General features: G+C 34.6%; 1 long non-coding RNA gene across 5 annotated transcripts in view; it reads left to right on the top strand.

The window, feature by feature from the left end:
• Positions 1–714: 714 nt before the first annotated feature.
• LOC141523801 (uncharacterized) overlaps positions 715–13,982 on the top strand; it is a 97,178-nt gene continuing 83,910 nt past the window's right edge. For 3 of the 5 annotated variants that reach the window (XR_012478599.1, XR_012478597.1, XR_012478600.1), the window contains exon 1: positions 715–881. This is a non-coding gene — a long non-coding RNA (uncharacterized LOC141523801). Of the gene's footprint in view, positions 882–5,319 lie in introns of those variants that run through there. The other 2 variants (XR_012478596.1, XR_012478598.1) reach the window with 1 other exon arrangement.

The following is a 13,982-nucleotide window of genomic DNA, read 5'->3' as shown; positions in this document are numbered from 1 at the left end:
GTCCTAGGGATATAAAAGCAAACATATAGCCTCTGCTCTCAAGGGGTTCATAAATTCTCCAACATTCATTCACCTAAAAGAAAGAAGACAGAGACAGATAAACATGAACTCATGGCTTCATGTCACCCCAGGTTCAGATAGATAATATTCTCTATCTCTCTCTCTCTCTCTCTCTCTCTCTCTCTCTCTCTCTCTCTCTATCTCCCTCCATAAAAGCTTCCAGGAGTCCTTGATAGTCAGAGAAAAGAAAGAAGTTGATTTAACAGGTTAGAATATTTTACAGTCAATTAAAAGACTTTTCCCTGTTAAATAGTAAGCACATAAGCTTCACACACATTATTTATTAAAGCACAGTGATATTACATCACATTCATGTACCTCAATTTATTTAGTCATTTTCCAATTGCTAGGCATCTACTTTATTTATTATTCTTTGCCATCACAAAAAGAGCTGCTTTAAATGAATATATTTGGAGACTTTTTTCTTATCAATGGTTTTCATAAAGTATAAGTCCAGTAATGGAGTCAATGGTTCAAAGGTTATGGAAATCTTAGTCATTTTATTTGCTTAGTTCCAGATTACTTTATTTATTTATTTATTTTAGGTTTTTTTGCAAGGCAAATGGGGTTAAGTGGTTTGCCCAAGGCCACACAGCTAGGTAATTATTAAGTGTCTGAGACCAGATTTGAATCCAAGTACTCCTGACTCCAAGGCTGGTGCTTTATCCACTGTGCCACCTAGCTGCCCCTTGTTCCAGATTACTTTAAAAATTGGTTTTACCATTTTACAACTCCAGTAACAACTTCATTAGTGTTTTCAACCCTCCATCATTGAATATTTTCATTTTTGGTGTCATTTTTGCCAGTTTTCAGGATGTAAGGTATGATCATAGGATTGTTTTGATTTATATTTTTCTTATTAATTATTTGGAACAATCTTTCATGTGGTTTTAAATATTTTGCAGTTCTTTTTGAGAATAACTTGTCCATTTCTTTGACCATCTATCTATTTGAGAATGAGCACTGGTCTCATATGTATTTGTTGATTATTTTTCTTCACTACCAAACCTTCATCAGGGATATTTATACATTTTTTTTTCCTCCCAATTCAACTATATAATCCTAGGTGCCTTAATTTCATCTTTACAGAAGCTTTTTGGTTGATATAATCAAAGTTGTCTATATCTTTTGTAATTCCCCATGCCTAGTTTAGTTAAGAAAACATTTCTTTCTTATAACTTTGAGAGATATGATATGATATGATACTCTTCTAATTTTTAAAAAATTGTTTAATATTTAATATTAAAGTTAAATCTATTTACAAAGTATTGTTGAATATGCTATAATGTATTGATCTAAGCCTAATTTCTACCATATGGTATTTTAGTTTTCTAATAGTTTTTCTTAAATAATTTATATTTCCACTTCTTAAAATACTGAAGTATCAAGTTCTGTTGTTTCTGTTCTAGTCTGCTTTATTCATCTCTTTGTTTTTTAACCAATACCAGATGTTTGGGATGACTACTGCTTTATTATATAGTTTGGAGTCTGAAAATATTATTTACCCATCATCTCTACTTTTTATCATTTCCTTTGATATTCTAGATCATTTACTTTTCAAATGAATTTTGTTACTATTCTATCAAGTTCTAAAAAAATCCTTTTGTTAATTTGATTGTATGGCTATATGCATTTTAGTAATATTTCTATTCATCATTCATTCTTATATTGGTATGATGCAAGTACTGGATAGTCTTCAAGCTATTTAATTTGCTGTTCATTGTCATTTTATTAGCTAAGGGTTGATCAATCTTATTAGTTTATTTTTAAACAACCAGTTTTTATTTTATTTTATTTTATTTTATTTTATTTTATTTATTTTTTTAGGTTTTTACACCACCTAGCCGCCCCTAAAGATAATTTTCATCATTCATTTTTTAGGGGTTTTTTTTGGCAAGGCAAATGGGGTTAAGTGGATAGGTAATTATTAAATGTCTGAGGCCAGATTTGAACTCAGGGACTCCTGACTCCAGGGCTGGTGCTCTATCCACTGTGCCACCTAGCCACTCCAACCAGCTTTTATTTTTATTATTTCTGAGGTTATTTTTGTTTTCAATTTATTTTCTCTCTAATTTTTACTCTCTCATCTTTTGGGCTTATTTTAGGCCCATTTATCTATTGAGTTCCCAAATTTCAGACTGCATATTCATGTATTAGGAGTGGACATTTAAAGCATCAAATTCTCCCAGGCTTTGCTCAGCAAAGGACCTGATCTCCCTTCATGGAATATCTGTCTTCACTTCCAGAAGCATTTATCAGTGGAACAACTGTTTCACCACCAAAGCAAAATCTTTTTTCCCCCCTTTTTAATCCTTCCTTCCTCCTCCCAACTCATTCTCTTCTCTTACTGAGACCACAGGAGTCACCTTCCTTATTGCTAGCCCTTTTTTTAACTCCAACATATCATTTCATATATTCTATTCTATTCCTCTTTCCCTCTCCTCCCTTTCATGTACCCTCCCATGTTGTACTGTGGTTCCTCCCCCTCTCCAAAAAAACCAAACCAAACTCATTAATTCATTTGTATTCAGGTGATTTTAGATTCTGTCTGCAATGCCTCATGTATACCTCTTCTCTGTGACTTTTATTGGACTTCTACTTTCATCATTATCTCCTCATGTACATTCAGAAAGAAATCTCTTACTGGTATCTCTGCTGTTACTCTATTGTTTTTGTTTTCTTAGGTTTGACAATTAATTTCTCCTGCATTTCTGTTGTTTGGGGCATTGAGAAGTATATAATTTCTTCAGTTCTAGTTTTCTTTTTAAAAAAAATGTTTCAAATGCCTCTTAAATATTGAATATGCATCTTTTTTCATTTTTTTTGTTTAACCTTGAATTTGCAGGATGATCACACTGGATTGTATCCTGAGCTCCATTGTTGTTTCCAAAGTATTCCATTCCCTCTAGGTTTTTTTTTGTGCAAAATAGTTGTATGTTATTCAAATTTTCTTTTCTTTTTTTGTTTTTGAAAGTCTTTCTCCTGTAGAATTTGTCATTTTTGAAATGAATTGTTAAATTTGAAATATCTTAGTATTTGCAACCTTGTAGGACCTGTTAGAGTTATGCTCCATTGATAATTTGGTAATCCAAATAACCTCCATACCAAATTGAGTTCTTGGTGGGCTTTAGGGGAGTCCTGGTCAGTCTGTCAACATGCATTTGTTAAAAGCTTTCTATGTATTGGGCACATGCTATAAAAAACCAAAAAAGACCAAAACACTATCTGCTTCAAAGAGTTTTTCACTTTAAAAGGACAGAACATGGAAATAATTATATACCTATTATGATACTGTGCACAGAATGCTAAACTAAGAGTCAGAAAGTGCTAAGATCTAAGACATTTATTGGTTGTGTGATTCTGATCAGTTTCCTTATATGTAAAATGGAGATAATAATAGCACATGTCTCCCAGGGTTATTGTGAGGATTAAACAGATAATATTTTTGAAAGCACTTTGTAAAACTTGGGGCAATTATATGGCAGAGTGGTTAGAGAATGTCCCTGGAGTCAGAAGGACATGAGTTCAAATCTGATCTCAGATACTTATTAGTTGTGTGATCCTATGTAAGTCACTTAACCTTGATTGCTTCTTTTAAAAAAAGCAAGTTGTAAAACTTGAAGTGCTGTATGAATGTTTATTGTTGTTCCTACTGCTGCTGCTGCTGCTGCTACTATAATACTACTACTACCATTATTACTAAGACTACTGCTGTTAGTACTGCTACTGTTGATGATAATGTTTGTCCTTCTTTCTTGAAAAAGACCATGTCATCAGGGAGGCAATATCATGACAAGCACATGAACTGGATTTGGATTAGGTCAGCAGTCTCACTTTCTCCTCCAGAGCCATCTGGGTCCAGTGGCCAGAATGGAATCAGGATGACTGAGGATGGGCCTGGATGTAAGGCAATCAGGGTTAGGTGACTTACCTAGGGTCACACAGCTAGTGTGACTATTACTGCTGTTGCTGCTGCTGTTACTACTACTATTACTACTACTACTACTACTACTACTACTACTACCACCACCACTACTACTACTACTACTAGTTAGCAAGCAGCACAGTCAAACCCGGGCCAAACTGAGGAGGAAATTGTGTAGAATGACCAGCAATGTTTTATTAGACAGTAGGCTAAGTCCTTGGCCTTCACCATGACCAAGTGAGGTGAGTGTCATTATTATCCTTGATTTACATATGAGAGAACTTAAGTAAAAAATGGTTAAGTGATTTACCCAAGGTCACCTGTCTAATAAGTGTCTGAGATTGAATTTGAATTCAGGTCTTCTGAACTGCAAGCCTAAAGCTTTATCCATTTTGCTATCTAGCCAAATCTCATATGTCCTTAATAAATGCTATTGATTGCATAGATAGATAGATATGATATGATATGATATGGAGAAGACATTTAATAACCCAGTCTTCACAGGGGGAAGAGAAATAGACTGTGGGATTAATTTGTCATAACTTACTATTCATTTGCTATGAATTTAAGACCTGCATGTAGTTCATTAATCATTCTCTGTGCATTAAGGAAAACTTGCTGGCTTTGAGTGAACTAGTTCTGTTACTTAGAGAGTGATCTACTTAACTTCCATGCCTCACAAAACATAGGATTAATAAGTGGAAGCTTGCTCACTCTAATAGTAATACTAGCAGATATTCATAGGGTACTTTATGGTAATGGAGTGCTTTAAATTTGGACTGTGTCATGGACTGTACCACAAAGGAGGGAGGTGATTCAATGTATCATTATCCCTGTTTTAGAGGTGAAGAAATCATTTCCGAAGAGTATAGTAATTTGTTCACTTTACTTAAATAAGAGTTAAGGTAGCCATTCAAATTCAGATCTTTTGACTCTAGGCTTAGTGTTATGCCTTTTGTATCTTATTGTCTCCCTTCATCAAAGTAAGCTAATCAATTTAAAAAAACATCTCGTCCTTACTGTGGAAACTTGGGAACTTGATTGAATTTACAATAATGGTTTATGTCAGCTTTGGTTCATTTATGGTGAATCTAGTTTTTATGTGTAGCACTTGGGACTTCCCTATCATGTATGTTTGTCCTTCATTTTTGAAGAAGGCCACAACATCAGGGAGGTGATACCATGACAAGCACATGGATTGGATTTGAGTGAGCGGGTGTTGTGTTATCAGTCTCATTTTCTCCACCAGGGCCATCTGGGTCCAGTGACCAGATAGGAATCAGGATGACTGGAGATGACCCTGGATGCTGGACAAAGGTCACAGCTAGTAAGTGTCAGAGACTGAATTTGAATTCCCATCCTCTTGATTCCAATATCAGCACTCTAAAAACTATCCCAGTTCAATATACTGGAGGGGTCCATATCTAAGCAAAACTGTAACTTAAGATCCCCCATTGATGTGAGTTATTTTACTTTTTGTGAGTTAGAGATGACAATTAGTTAAAAGCAAAAGGCAAATATGGAAATAGTATAATGAGAAAAGTTCCAATAGAACATTTTTTTCTATGAACCTTGGATGTACCATGATAAAAATGTATATATTACGGGTGGAAAGAGAGAGAGACTTATTTAGGGATTAAATCTTGGTAGATAAACAAATAGGGAATATTTGTGACCAAGGCACAATATGGAATGGTATAAATTTAGGAAAACTATGTCCAACTATACTCCCAGGGATAAATGTAGTAATATACATGAAAGGTCAGCTCCTATTGTTTATACCTTCTAGTGATGTTACCACACTATTCTCAGTATTGTCTGATCACTTGTAAGCAGTACGTGACATTGTTTTTATTTTTGGAGTAACCAAGTTTCTCTCCACTACCAGCTTCAAGGCTTCATCTTTTTAGAGTGCCCGCTGACCATGTCTTTTCTCAAATACTGGGTTGCAATAAGACATGTCCTAGAAAAGGGTAAATTAATGAGTCTTTGGTTGTAGTTGTGGAGCATCTAAACCATACTCATTCAAAAGTTTTATTGTCCTCTCTATTAAGATAACCACCAGATCTCTATCATTTCTATTAGATAACTCCCAGACCTCTTTTTCTCTCTCTCTCTGTCTCTGTCTCTGTCTCTCTCTCTTCCCATATATTATATATATATATATATACATATACATATAGAATGTATATGTATATTCCAAAACCATTCTCACTTCTTATCTTTAGTCTCACATAATCAACTATCTATGAGATATTTTGAAATGACTGGCACAGAACCACATCAAACTCAACATGGACAGAAATTTGACTGGGTTTCCAAGTTATAGATAGATGAAAATTATCTAGATCTAATGTATTGAAACATTGGTCAGTGTAAGAAATAATTAAAGAAACATTTTCATCTATGGAATGGTAATCATGAAGAAAAAAATATCAGATTCCAAGCTCCCTTTGTGATGGATTAAGCTTTTTTATGGCCTATGTTTTGTTCCAAATATCAGGTAATATTCTAACACAGAATTGCTTATTCAAGACTATGCTCCTTTACATTTGAGGTATATTATAAACCTTTGTATCCTGGGAAACATATTTTTCACTTATTCTCTTAAATAAATCCCTTGCAGTTATTATGCTTTTATTTTTGTTCTTGAGAAATTACAAATTTGATGTTAAGGAATATTGTGAACATAAATTTGTGATACTTCATTTTTCCATCCAGCTCTAACTATGATCTTTGGATAGAAAACAACTTGCCAAATAAACCAATTTTTGATAACAAAGCCATTTTGTAATGCTCTACTGGAGAACTAAATTGCTTCGTGACAGTGGTCACCTGTTCTAATTTATCCAGTTCTAATGAAGAAGATATTAGAGGCTAAGCATCTAACTACAAGTACTGAATTAACTATTTTAACAGTTAAAGAAATCCAAATACCACTTCCCTGTAAACTTAATATGTAATTTAATTTAATATTTGTTTCAGTACTGAATATCTTCCAGAGTGTAATGAAAAGATCCAGTCTTCATGAAAGAATATAGTTTCATACCAAAACACAGTCATTTCAATAATTTCAACATGAGGTGGGTTGATAGCATTTGAAAAGATTATCTCCAGACTAAGGTGGTTAGCAGTTGAAGTTAACATTCTTCATTATTTTAGCAGTTCAAGGTCAAATGAAAATATATTATTTAAACAAAATTCAAGTAAACAAGGAATTTTTCTTGGTTTAAAAATGTTCTGCTTGTTCTGAGGAATACAAGTGTCTTGCTATTTTAGGAGGAAAAATAGATTAAACTTTGAAATTAATAGTACTTAATGAGCTACATAAAAATGGTTGTATGCTTTGAAACCATTCTATTAGATGAAATGAATGGCATAGCATGGGCATTCTTTTTTAAAATTTGTTTTCATTTTTGCAAGGCAATGGTGTTAAGTGACTTCCCCAAGGTCATACAGCTAAGTAAGCATTAAGTGTCTGAGGTCAGATTTGAACTCAGGTCCTCCTAACTCCAAGACCAGAGCTCTATCTACTGCACCACCTAGCTACTCCAAGCACAGGTATTCTTAATTTGGGAGTCATAAGTTTTTTAAAAAATATTTTGATATAATTTGTTTCCTTTGTAATCCTTTGCATTTTATTGTATTAAAACATAATCCCAGGGCAGTTAGGTGGCCCAGTGGATAGAGCATGAGCCCTAGAATCAAGAGGACTTGAGTTCAAATCCAGCCTCAGACACTTAATGCTAACTCTGTGACCTTGGGCAAATCATTTAACCCCATTGTCTTAAAGAAATAAAATAAAATAAAAAAAACCCATAATCCTGAGAAGGGATTATAAGCTTTATCAGAGCTCTGAAGGTTTGCCATGATAAACAAAAAGGTTAAGAATCTGTGCTTTAAGGGAATAAAACTCAAATCAGTTAAACAATCATTTATTAAACATCTAGTATGTAAGAGATTGCTAGATCTTAGGGACACCAAGACAAAGAGATGAGTTATAATATTTGTAGTTCAGTGTTAAAAAGCACTGAATTGTGACTAAGGAATATATGTTAATGTAAGGTAATAAATATAATATGTAATAAAACATAAAAAAATAAAGTAATAAAAAAGAAACTGAGGCACAGAGTTTCAAGCATAATGCATTTATTAGAAAGGCTAGCAATTGCCAATAAAATGAGATTTCCAAGTCCCTCAATAACCAGGGATACATTTGCCAATCAGAGTAGCTTTTTATCCAGTCATAAAGGTAGCAGACCTAGTGATGCAAACTAAACTAAGATTGTGACTGGTCTATAGCAAAGGTGAAGTATATATTTTTTGCTTAATCATGCTGACTTGCAAGAGAGAAGTCTCCAGGACCCATAACCCACAGAGTTAGTCAACATCCTCTGAATCCAGTGTCAGGTACTAATCAATAACAGAGAGACACAGTGTTGAGCAGAATATCTAACCATCTAATATCTAATATCTTCCACACATCTTCTTTATCTACCTCTTGAAATAGCACCAGTTTGCAGCCCTTAAGACTAGGGAACTTAAAACTCTTACAAGCTTTACTACTGAGGCCTACACAAGTAAATCCACATTTGATCCACAGATATTCATTCCAGTGATTAACTTAAATTCTTAATTCTTAATCAATAATCACTGGTTTAAATCAGTAATTTAAATTTCACAAAACCCAACTCTGTTACTTTATTACCTGTGCAAACTCAGACAAGTCACTTCCCATTTTTAGAGTTCACTCTGCTTATATGTAAAATGAAGCATCAGTTTATATGGTGTCACTGTTCCTTCTAAACTTTGCTCTTATGATTCTTTGAAATAGTACCTGTTCTCTAGGAGCTTTCTTTTTTTAGTCAAGAACTTGGTTAGATCCAGTATCCTAGGCTATTCATCAACAAACTACAAAATCGACCCATTAGTAGGGAGGCTACTAATCAGGAGAGGCCTCAGGTTGTTGTTAGTTCCTATTTCAGGGATCATTCTTCCAACTCTGGAAGTTTGGTATCTCACTGATTACCTTATCCAGAGATGAATCAATTCTGAAAACAAAACAAAACAAAACAAATTACTCAAACTCAGAGGAGGTTTATTTTAATCTTTGCATGAAAAATATTCCTCTCCAGTAGGAAAGCCTAATTAGGGAACCAAATTCGGAGCAGAAGCTCATAGGTAATCATTCATTCTTTCATGTACCTATGATAGATGAGCCACTCTGCTAGGTGCTGTAGGAGATAGAAAAGATGGACAAGACAGTTCTAAGCCTTAAGGGACTAATATGGGGATAGTAATCCTTAATGCAAGGCAGACCATGAAGGAAAGAATAGTGAACTTAGAGCCAGAAGACCTGGGTGAACTTGGATAAATAACTATTATGTTTTCTCAATATTAAGAGTGCCTAGTGCCTAGAAAAATTCAACTTGGAGCCAGAAAGACCTAATTTCAAGTCCTGCTTCTAAAACATATTGTCTGTGAGATCCTGAATAAATCACTTAATCTCTAATTGCTCCAGGTAACTGTAAGACTTTAAATTACAGGGAAGTGGCCAACTGGCATTAGCACAGAATTTCCTTGTACCAATGAAATCACAGTTCCTTATACAGTGGTGTTCTTATACTTATCCTCCTAATCTAATAAGAAATGCCAAAATTTTTGGTAAGCTATGAAGTGTCATTTTTACTATTAGAACTATTAGAGAGGCAATTCACATAGCAAAGTGGGTTGGACTTGGGGGTCAGGGAGCCAGGTTCAAATCCAGTCTCTACACTCAATACTTTGCAAATTCATTCCTCATTCTTTCCAAGGGGGCAGTTGGAACTTTCTGAACCATGTCACAGAAATGTCTTAATCCTGGAAGATCATTCCAACCCTGGAATTCATACATTGGAAGTATCATCTTTTCCTCTGATAAGATGGATTCTTTCAGAACCTCCACTTAAAGATCCCTCCAGGCTGCATTCTAAACTTTCTTTTCCACCATGTTTCTTCTTCCTTCCATACTTTTGCTTGTTTTTTGTTTGTTTGTTTGTTTGTTTGTTTTTGCAAGGCAATGGGATTAGGTGACTTGCCCAAAGTCACATAGCTAGGTAATTATTAAGTGTCTGAGATTGGATTTGAATTCAGGTCCTCCTGAATCCAAGGCTCCTTAAGTCCAGACTCATTCTGCCATTTAAGATCCTACATACTCTACACTCAAACTCCCTTTTCAGTTTTAGCTTCTATTTCTCTCCTACATATCCTACACCAGTCAAATTGGACTTTCTCCCTTTTTATTCATATAACACTATGGGTTCAATTCTCATCACTATTTGGATGGCTCTCAATTACCCAAATAATTCCTGTTGCCTCTGTGCCTTCACTGTTCCCTCTGCATGGAATACCCTTCTCTGATCTTTGCTTATAATAATCCTGCCAATTCTTTAAAGACCACTGTGATCAAAAACATTACTTTCTTCATAATGCCTTCCCTGATCCCCAGATGATATCCCTATCATATGTGTACTATTGTTCCTCTGAATGTTTATAGCTCTTCATGATTGATTCACGTTTAGCAATTTACGTATTTCGTTTTGTGTGGCAGTTACTTACATACACATACTTTGTCTTCTAGATTAGAAGTTTTGCTAAGGAAGATATTATATTCATCCCCCAACAGGGTCTAGCATATAGTGAGTACTTATCTTTTGAATGAATATAAAATGGATATTGAAAGGCTTAGAATAGGTGTTGTGGGGAATTAGTGATAGATTAGGGAATCAATAATAGATAATAAAAGGAATATCGCATTACTCTTGAGAGTTTAGCTGAGGTTATTTAGCATGAATTAATGGTGAGTTCCTGCCTTTCTCTGGAAATGTCCAGCAGCCTGAAGGGCTCTACAGATTCACTTAACAACCCAATTTTATCCATTGAGCATTTTAAAATCACCTAATATTGAGAAGATACTTGAGAAGGGTAAAAAGAAACAAAATAAAATGAAACTCAGAATTAGAAAAGATACTATAATGATGTTTGTCCTATTTTCCATCTATTCCCTTGGGTGGTTACACATAAAATGTGTGTGTTATATACTACACACATATCTATGTCTAAATAGATATAGATATATCCTTCTGGTGGATGGAAATCAATTCAATTCAAGCATTCTTTAAGTACCTACTATGTCTCTAGTCATTGAGCTTATAAAGAACAAAATAAATAGTTCATTCCCTCATGAATCATTCATTCTACTGGATAAACCACTGGTGGTTTAGGGGTCTAGTTGCTCAAGAAGGATGCATATATGTGCCCACCACACAGGTGACTAAAAGAAATGAATCTTCCTTCCAGAAAAAAAAAACAACTAAAAACCAAAACAAAACTGAATTGTTGTTAGAAATTGGTACTTATATAAGACAGGGTTAATCAGTTAAACAACACGCCTTTTACCAAGTTGTTTGACTCTATGCTAGGCACTGGGGGTTATAAATACAAAGAATAAAACAATCCCTATTATTAGAAGTTTATGCTCTTTTAGATGTGTTTCTCTTTTTTTAAAAACTGTTTTTAATATAGGCCTATTCTCTATTCGCTAGCAGTATGGTAGTAAATTATGACAAAAATCAAGCAATGCTGAATGAGTTGCTTTTTAGAGATAGGAACTAACTCTTTGGCCTCCAGGAAGCCATGTATTTGACTGGTCTGAAATAAAGTGTTCTTTTATTTCTTTTCTCTCTGAATATAATGATATTTTCCATCCCCCCCCTCAAATATAACAAGGATGCTTTCATTGTTTCTTCTCCTTAAAAATAAACATTGAAATTTTTTGAAAGTCTCTTCTAAAATTTCAAAGAGCTTACCCATTGGGAAATGATTAAATGCTAATGATGGAATATAAGTTGTTTACTGAGAGACCATTAAATGGTACTGGTGGTATTATTGTCGATTATTAAAGATTTAGAGATTGAAGACAGAAGATTTAAGGTCAATAAAAAGGTGAAGGAATTCACATGTTTTCTGGGAATTTAAAACTGCTCAAGATTTTATTATGGCAAAATATTACAAATATACAGATTAAAAGAAAAGAAAGCAAAGAAAAGCAGTAACCACTTTAAGAATATAATAGGTGAGGATTTGAGTGAAAGTGAAAGAGAGAGAGAGAGAGAGAGAGAGAGAGAGAGAGAGAGAGAGAGAGAGAGAGAGAGAGAAAGGGCAGCCAGATATGAGGCTTGACTTAGTCTGGCTACATGGCAAGGAAAAGCTCATGGTACTCCATATGGCCTAAGAAAGTGCATGAGAAAAACCCATCCTGCTAGAGTCAAAGAAAAAGGAAAAAGAAGAGCAGAAGCTGCTATGCTTCCTGTTAAATACTCTTCTGTGGTAGGACAATTTGGGGCTCTCTGAAATGGAGAATACCATCTGTATCCAGAGAAAGAACTGTGGAGTTTGAACAAACATCAAGGACTATTACTTTTAATTTAGAAAAAAAAACACCCTGATATCTTGTTGTCTGATCTTGCTATCTCTTATACTTTATGTTTCTTCCTTAAGGATATGACTTCTCTCTCATCACATTCAATTTGGATCAATGTATACCATGTAAACAATGTAAAGACTGGCAAATTGCCTTCTGTGGGAGGAGGGAAGTAAGATCAGGGGGAAAAATTGTAAAACTCAAAATAAATAAAATTTTTATTTAAAAAAAGAAAAATCATTTTCTGTCATTCCATTCTGGGAACTAAGAAAGTTAGGAAGAGAAATTCAATATCTAGGACTTGATGTTGGATAGCTCCTTTGTCTTTCTATTCTCATTTTCCTGTTCTTTCCTTTCTCTTCCTCTTCCTTTATCTTCTTTATTTCTCTTCCCTCTCTTCTTCTTGGATTTCAGAAACAGCAATTTTAGAATTCTGGTTCTCAATTCAGGAAGCCAAAGGTTCAAATCCTTTTTTTGATGGGTGTTGGATGTGATGATGAAATTTGTCCTTCATTCTCAAGGAAGACCCATGACATCAAGGAGGTGATGCCATGATAAGCAAGTAAATTGCATTTGAATGAGGGGAGGGGTGCTGTGCTGAGTCAGTAGCTTCACTTACTCCTCTGGAGTCAACTGGGTCCAATGGCCAGATATGAATCAGGATGACTGGAGATCATCCTGGGGTCACATAGCTAGTTAGTGTAAGAGTCTGAGGTCAAATTTGAACTCAGGTCTTCTTGATTCTAGGACCAGTACTCTATCCATTGCACCATTTAACTGCTCATTGGATGTATGACATGGGCAAATCACTTCATAATCCATCAAAGAATCACAGAATTTTATGGTTAGGAGGAATCTTAGCATTTACCTGAGAAGCATGGTAGATAAGTTGTTGAACTTGGAGTCAGAGACTTGTGTTCAAATTTTACCACAGATACTTACTAGCTCTGTGACCCTGGGGAAGTAATATGCCTCAATTTTCACAGCTGTCAAAATGAGGAGTTTTAGACCTGATGGTCTTTAAGGAATCTTCTAGCTCTAAATCTATGAATCAAGGATTTAATCTAATGCCTAAGCAAATGAAAACTCCATTATAACACACCAAAAAAAACGGTCATTTCACTTCTGCCTGAAAAGGCTATAAAGTAGGGATATGAGATTTATATTGGATAATATATGTAAAGTTCTTTGTAGATTTTAATGAGCTAAATAAATGCCATTATTATTTGGTTGTTCAGTTGTTTTCAGTCATGTCTGACTCTTTGTGACCCCATTTGGGTTTTCTTGGCAAAGATACTAGAGTGGTTTGCCATTTTCTTCTCCAGCTATTATTATTACCACACAGATCTCCTAAAAAATTTTCCTCTGGGTCATTAGGATAGATTGCTTGGCTGTATGGTGAGTACAAAACTGAGGCTAAATAAAGTAAAAAAAAAAATTTTCTTTTTCTAAATCTGATCAGTGGTGCTGGATACTATGCAAACAAACTTCCAGCTATTACAGGAAAAGCATTCCTGAGGGACTTTACTTCTCATA

The sequence above is a fragment of the Macrotis lagotis genome, chromosome 5 (genome assembly GCF_037893015.1).
Source record: "Macrotis lagotis isolate mMagLag1 chromosome 5, bilby.v1.9.chrom.fasta, whole genome shotgun sequence".
Taxonomy (NCBI): Eukaryota; Metazoa; Chordata; class Mammalia; order Peramelemorphia; family Peramelidae; genus Macrotis; species Macrotis lagotis.
Note: the sequence above shows the minus strand (reverse complement) of the source record. Positions and strands in the feature narration are given on the sequence as shown.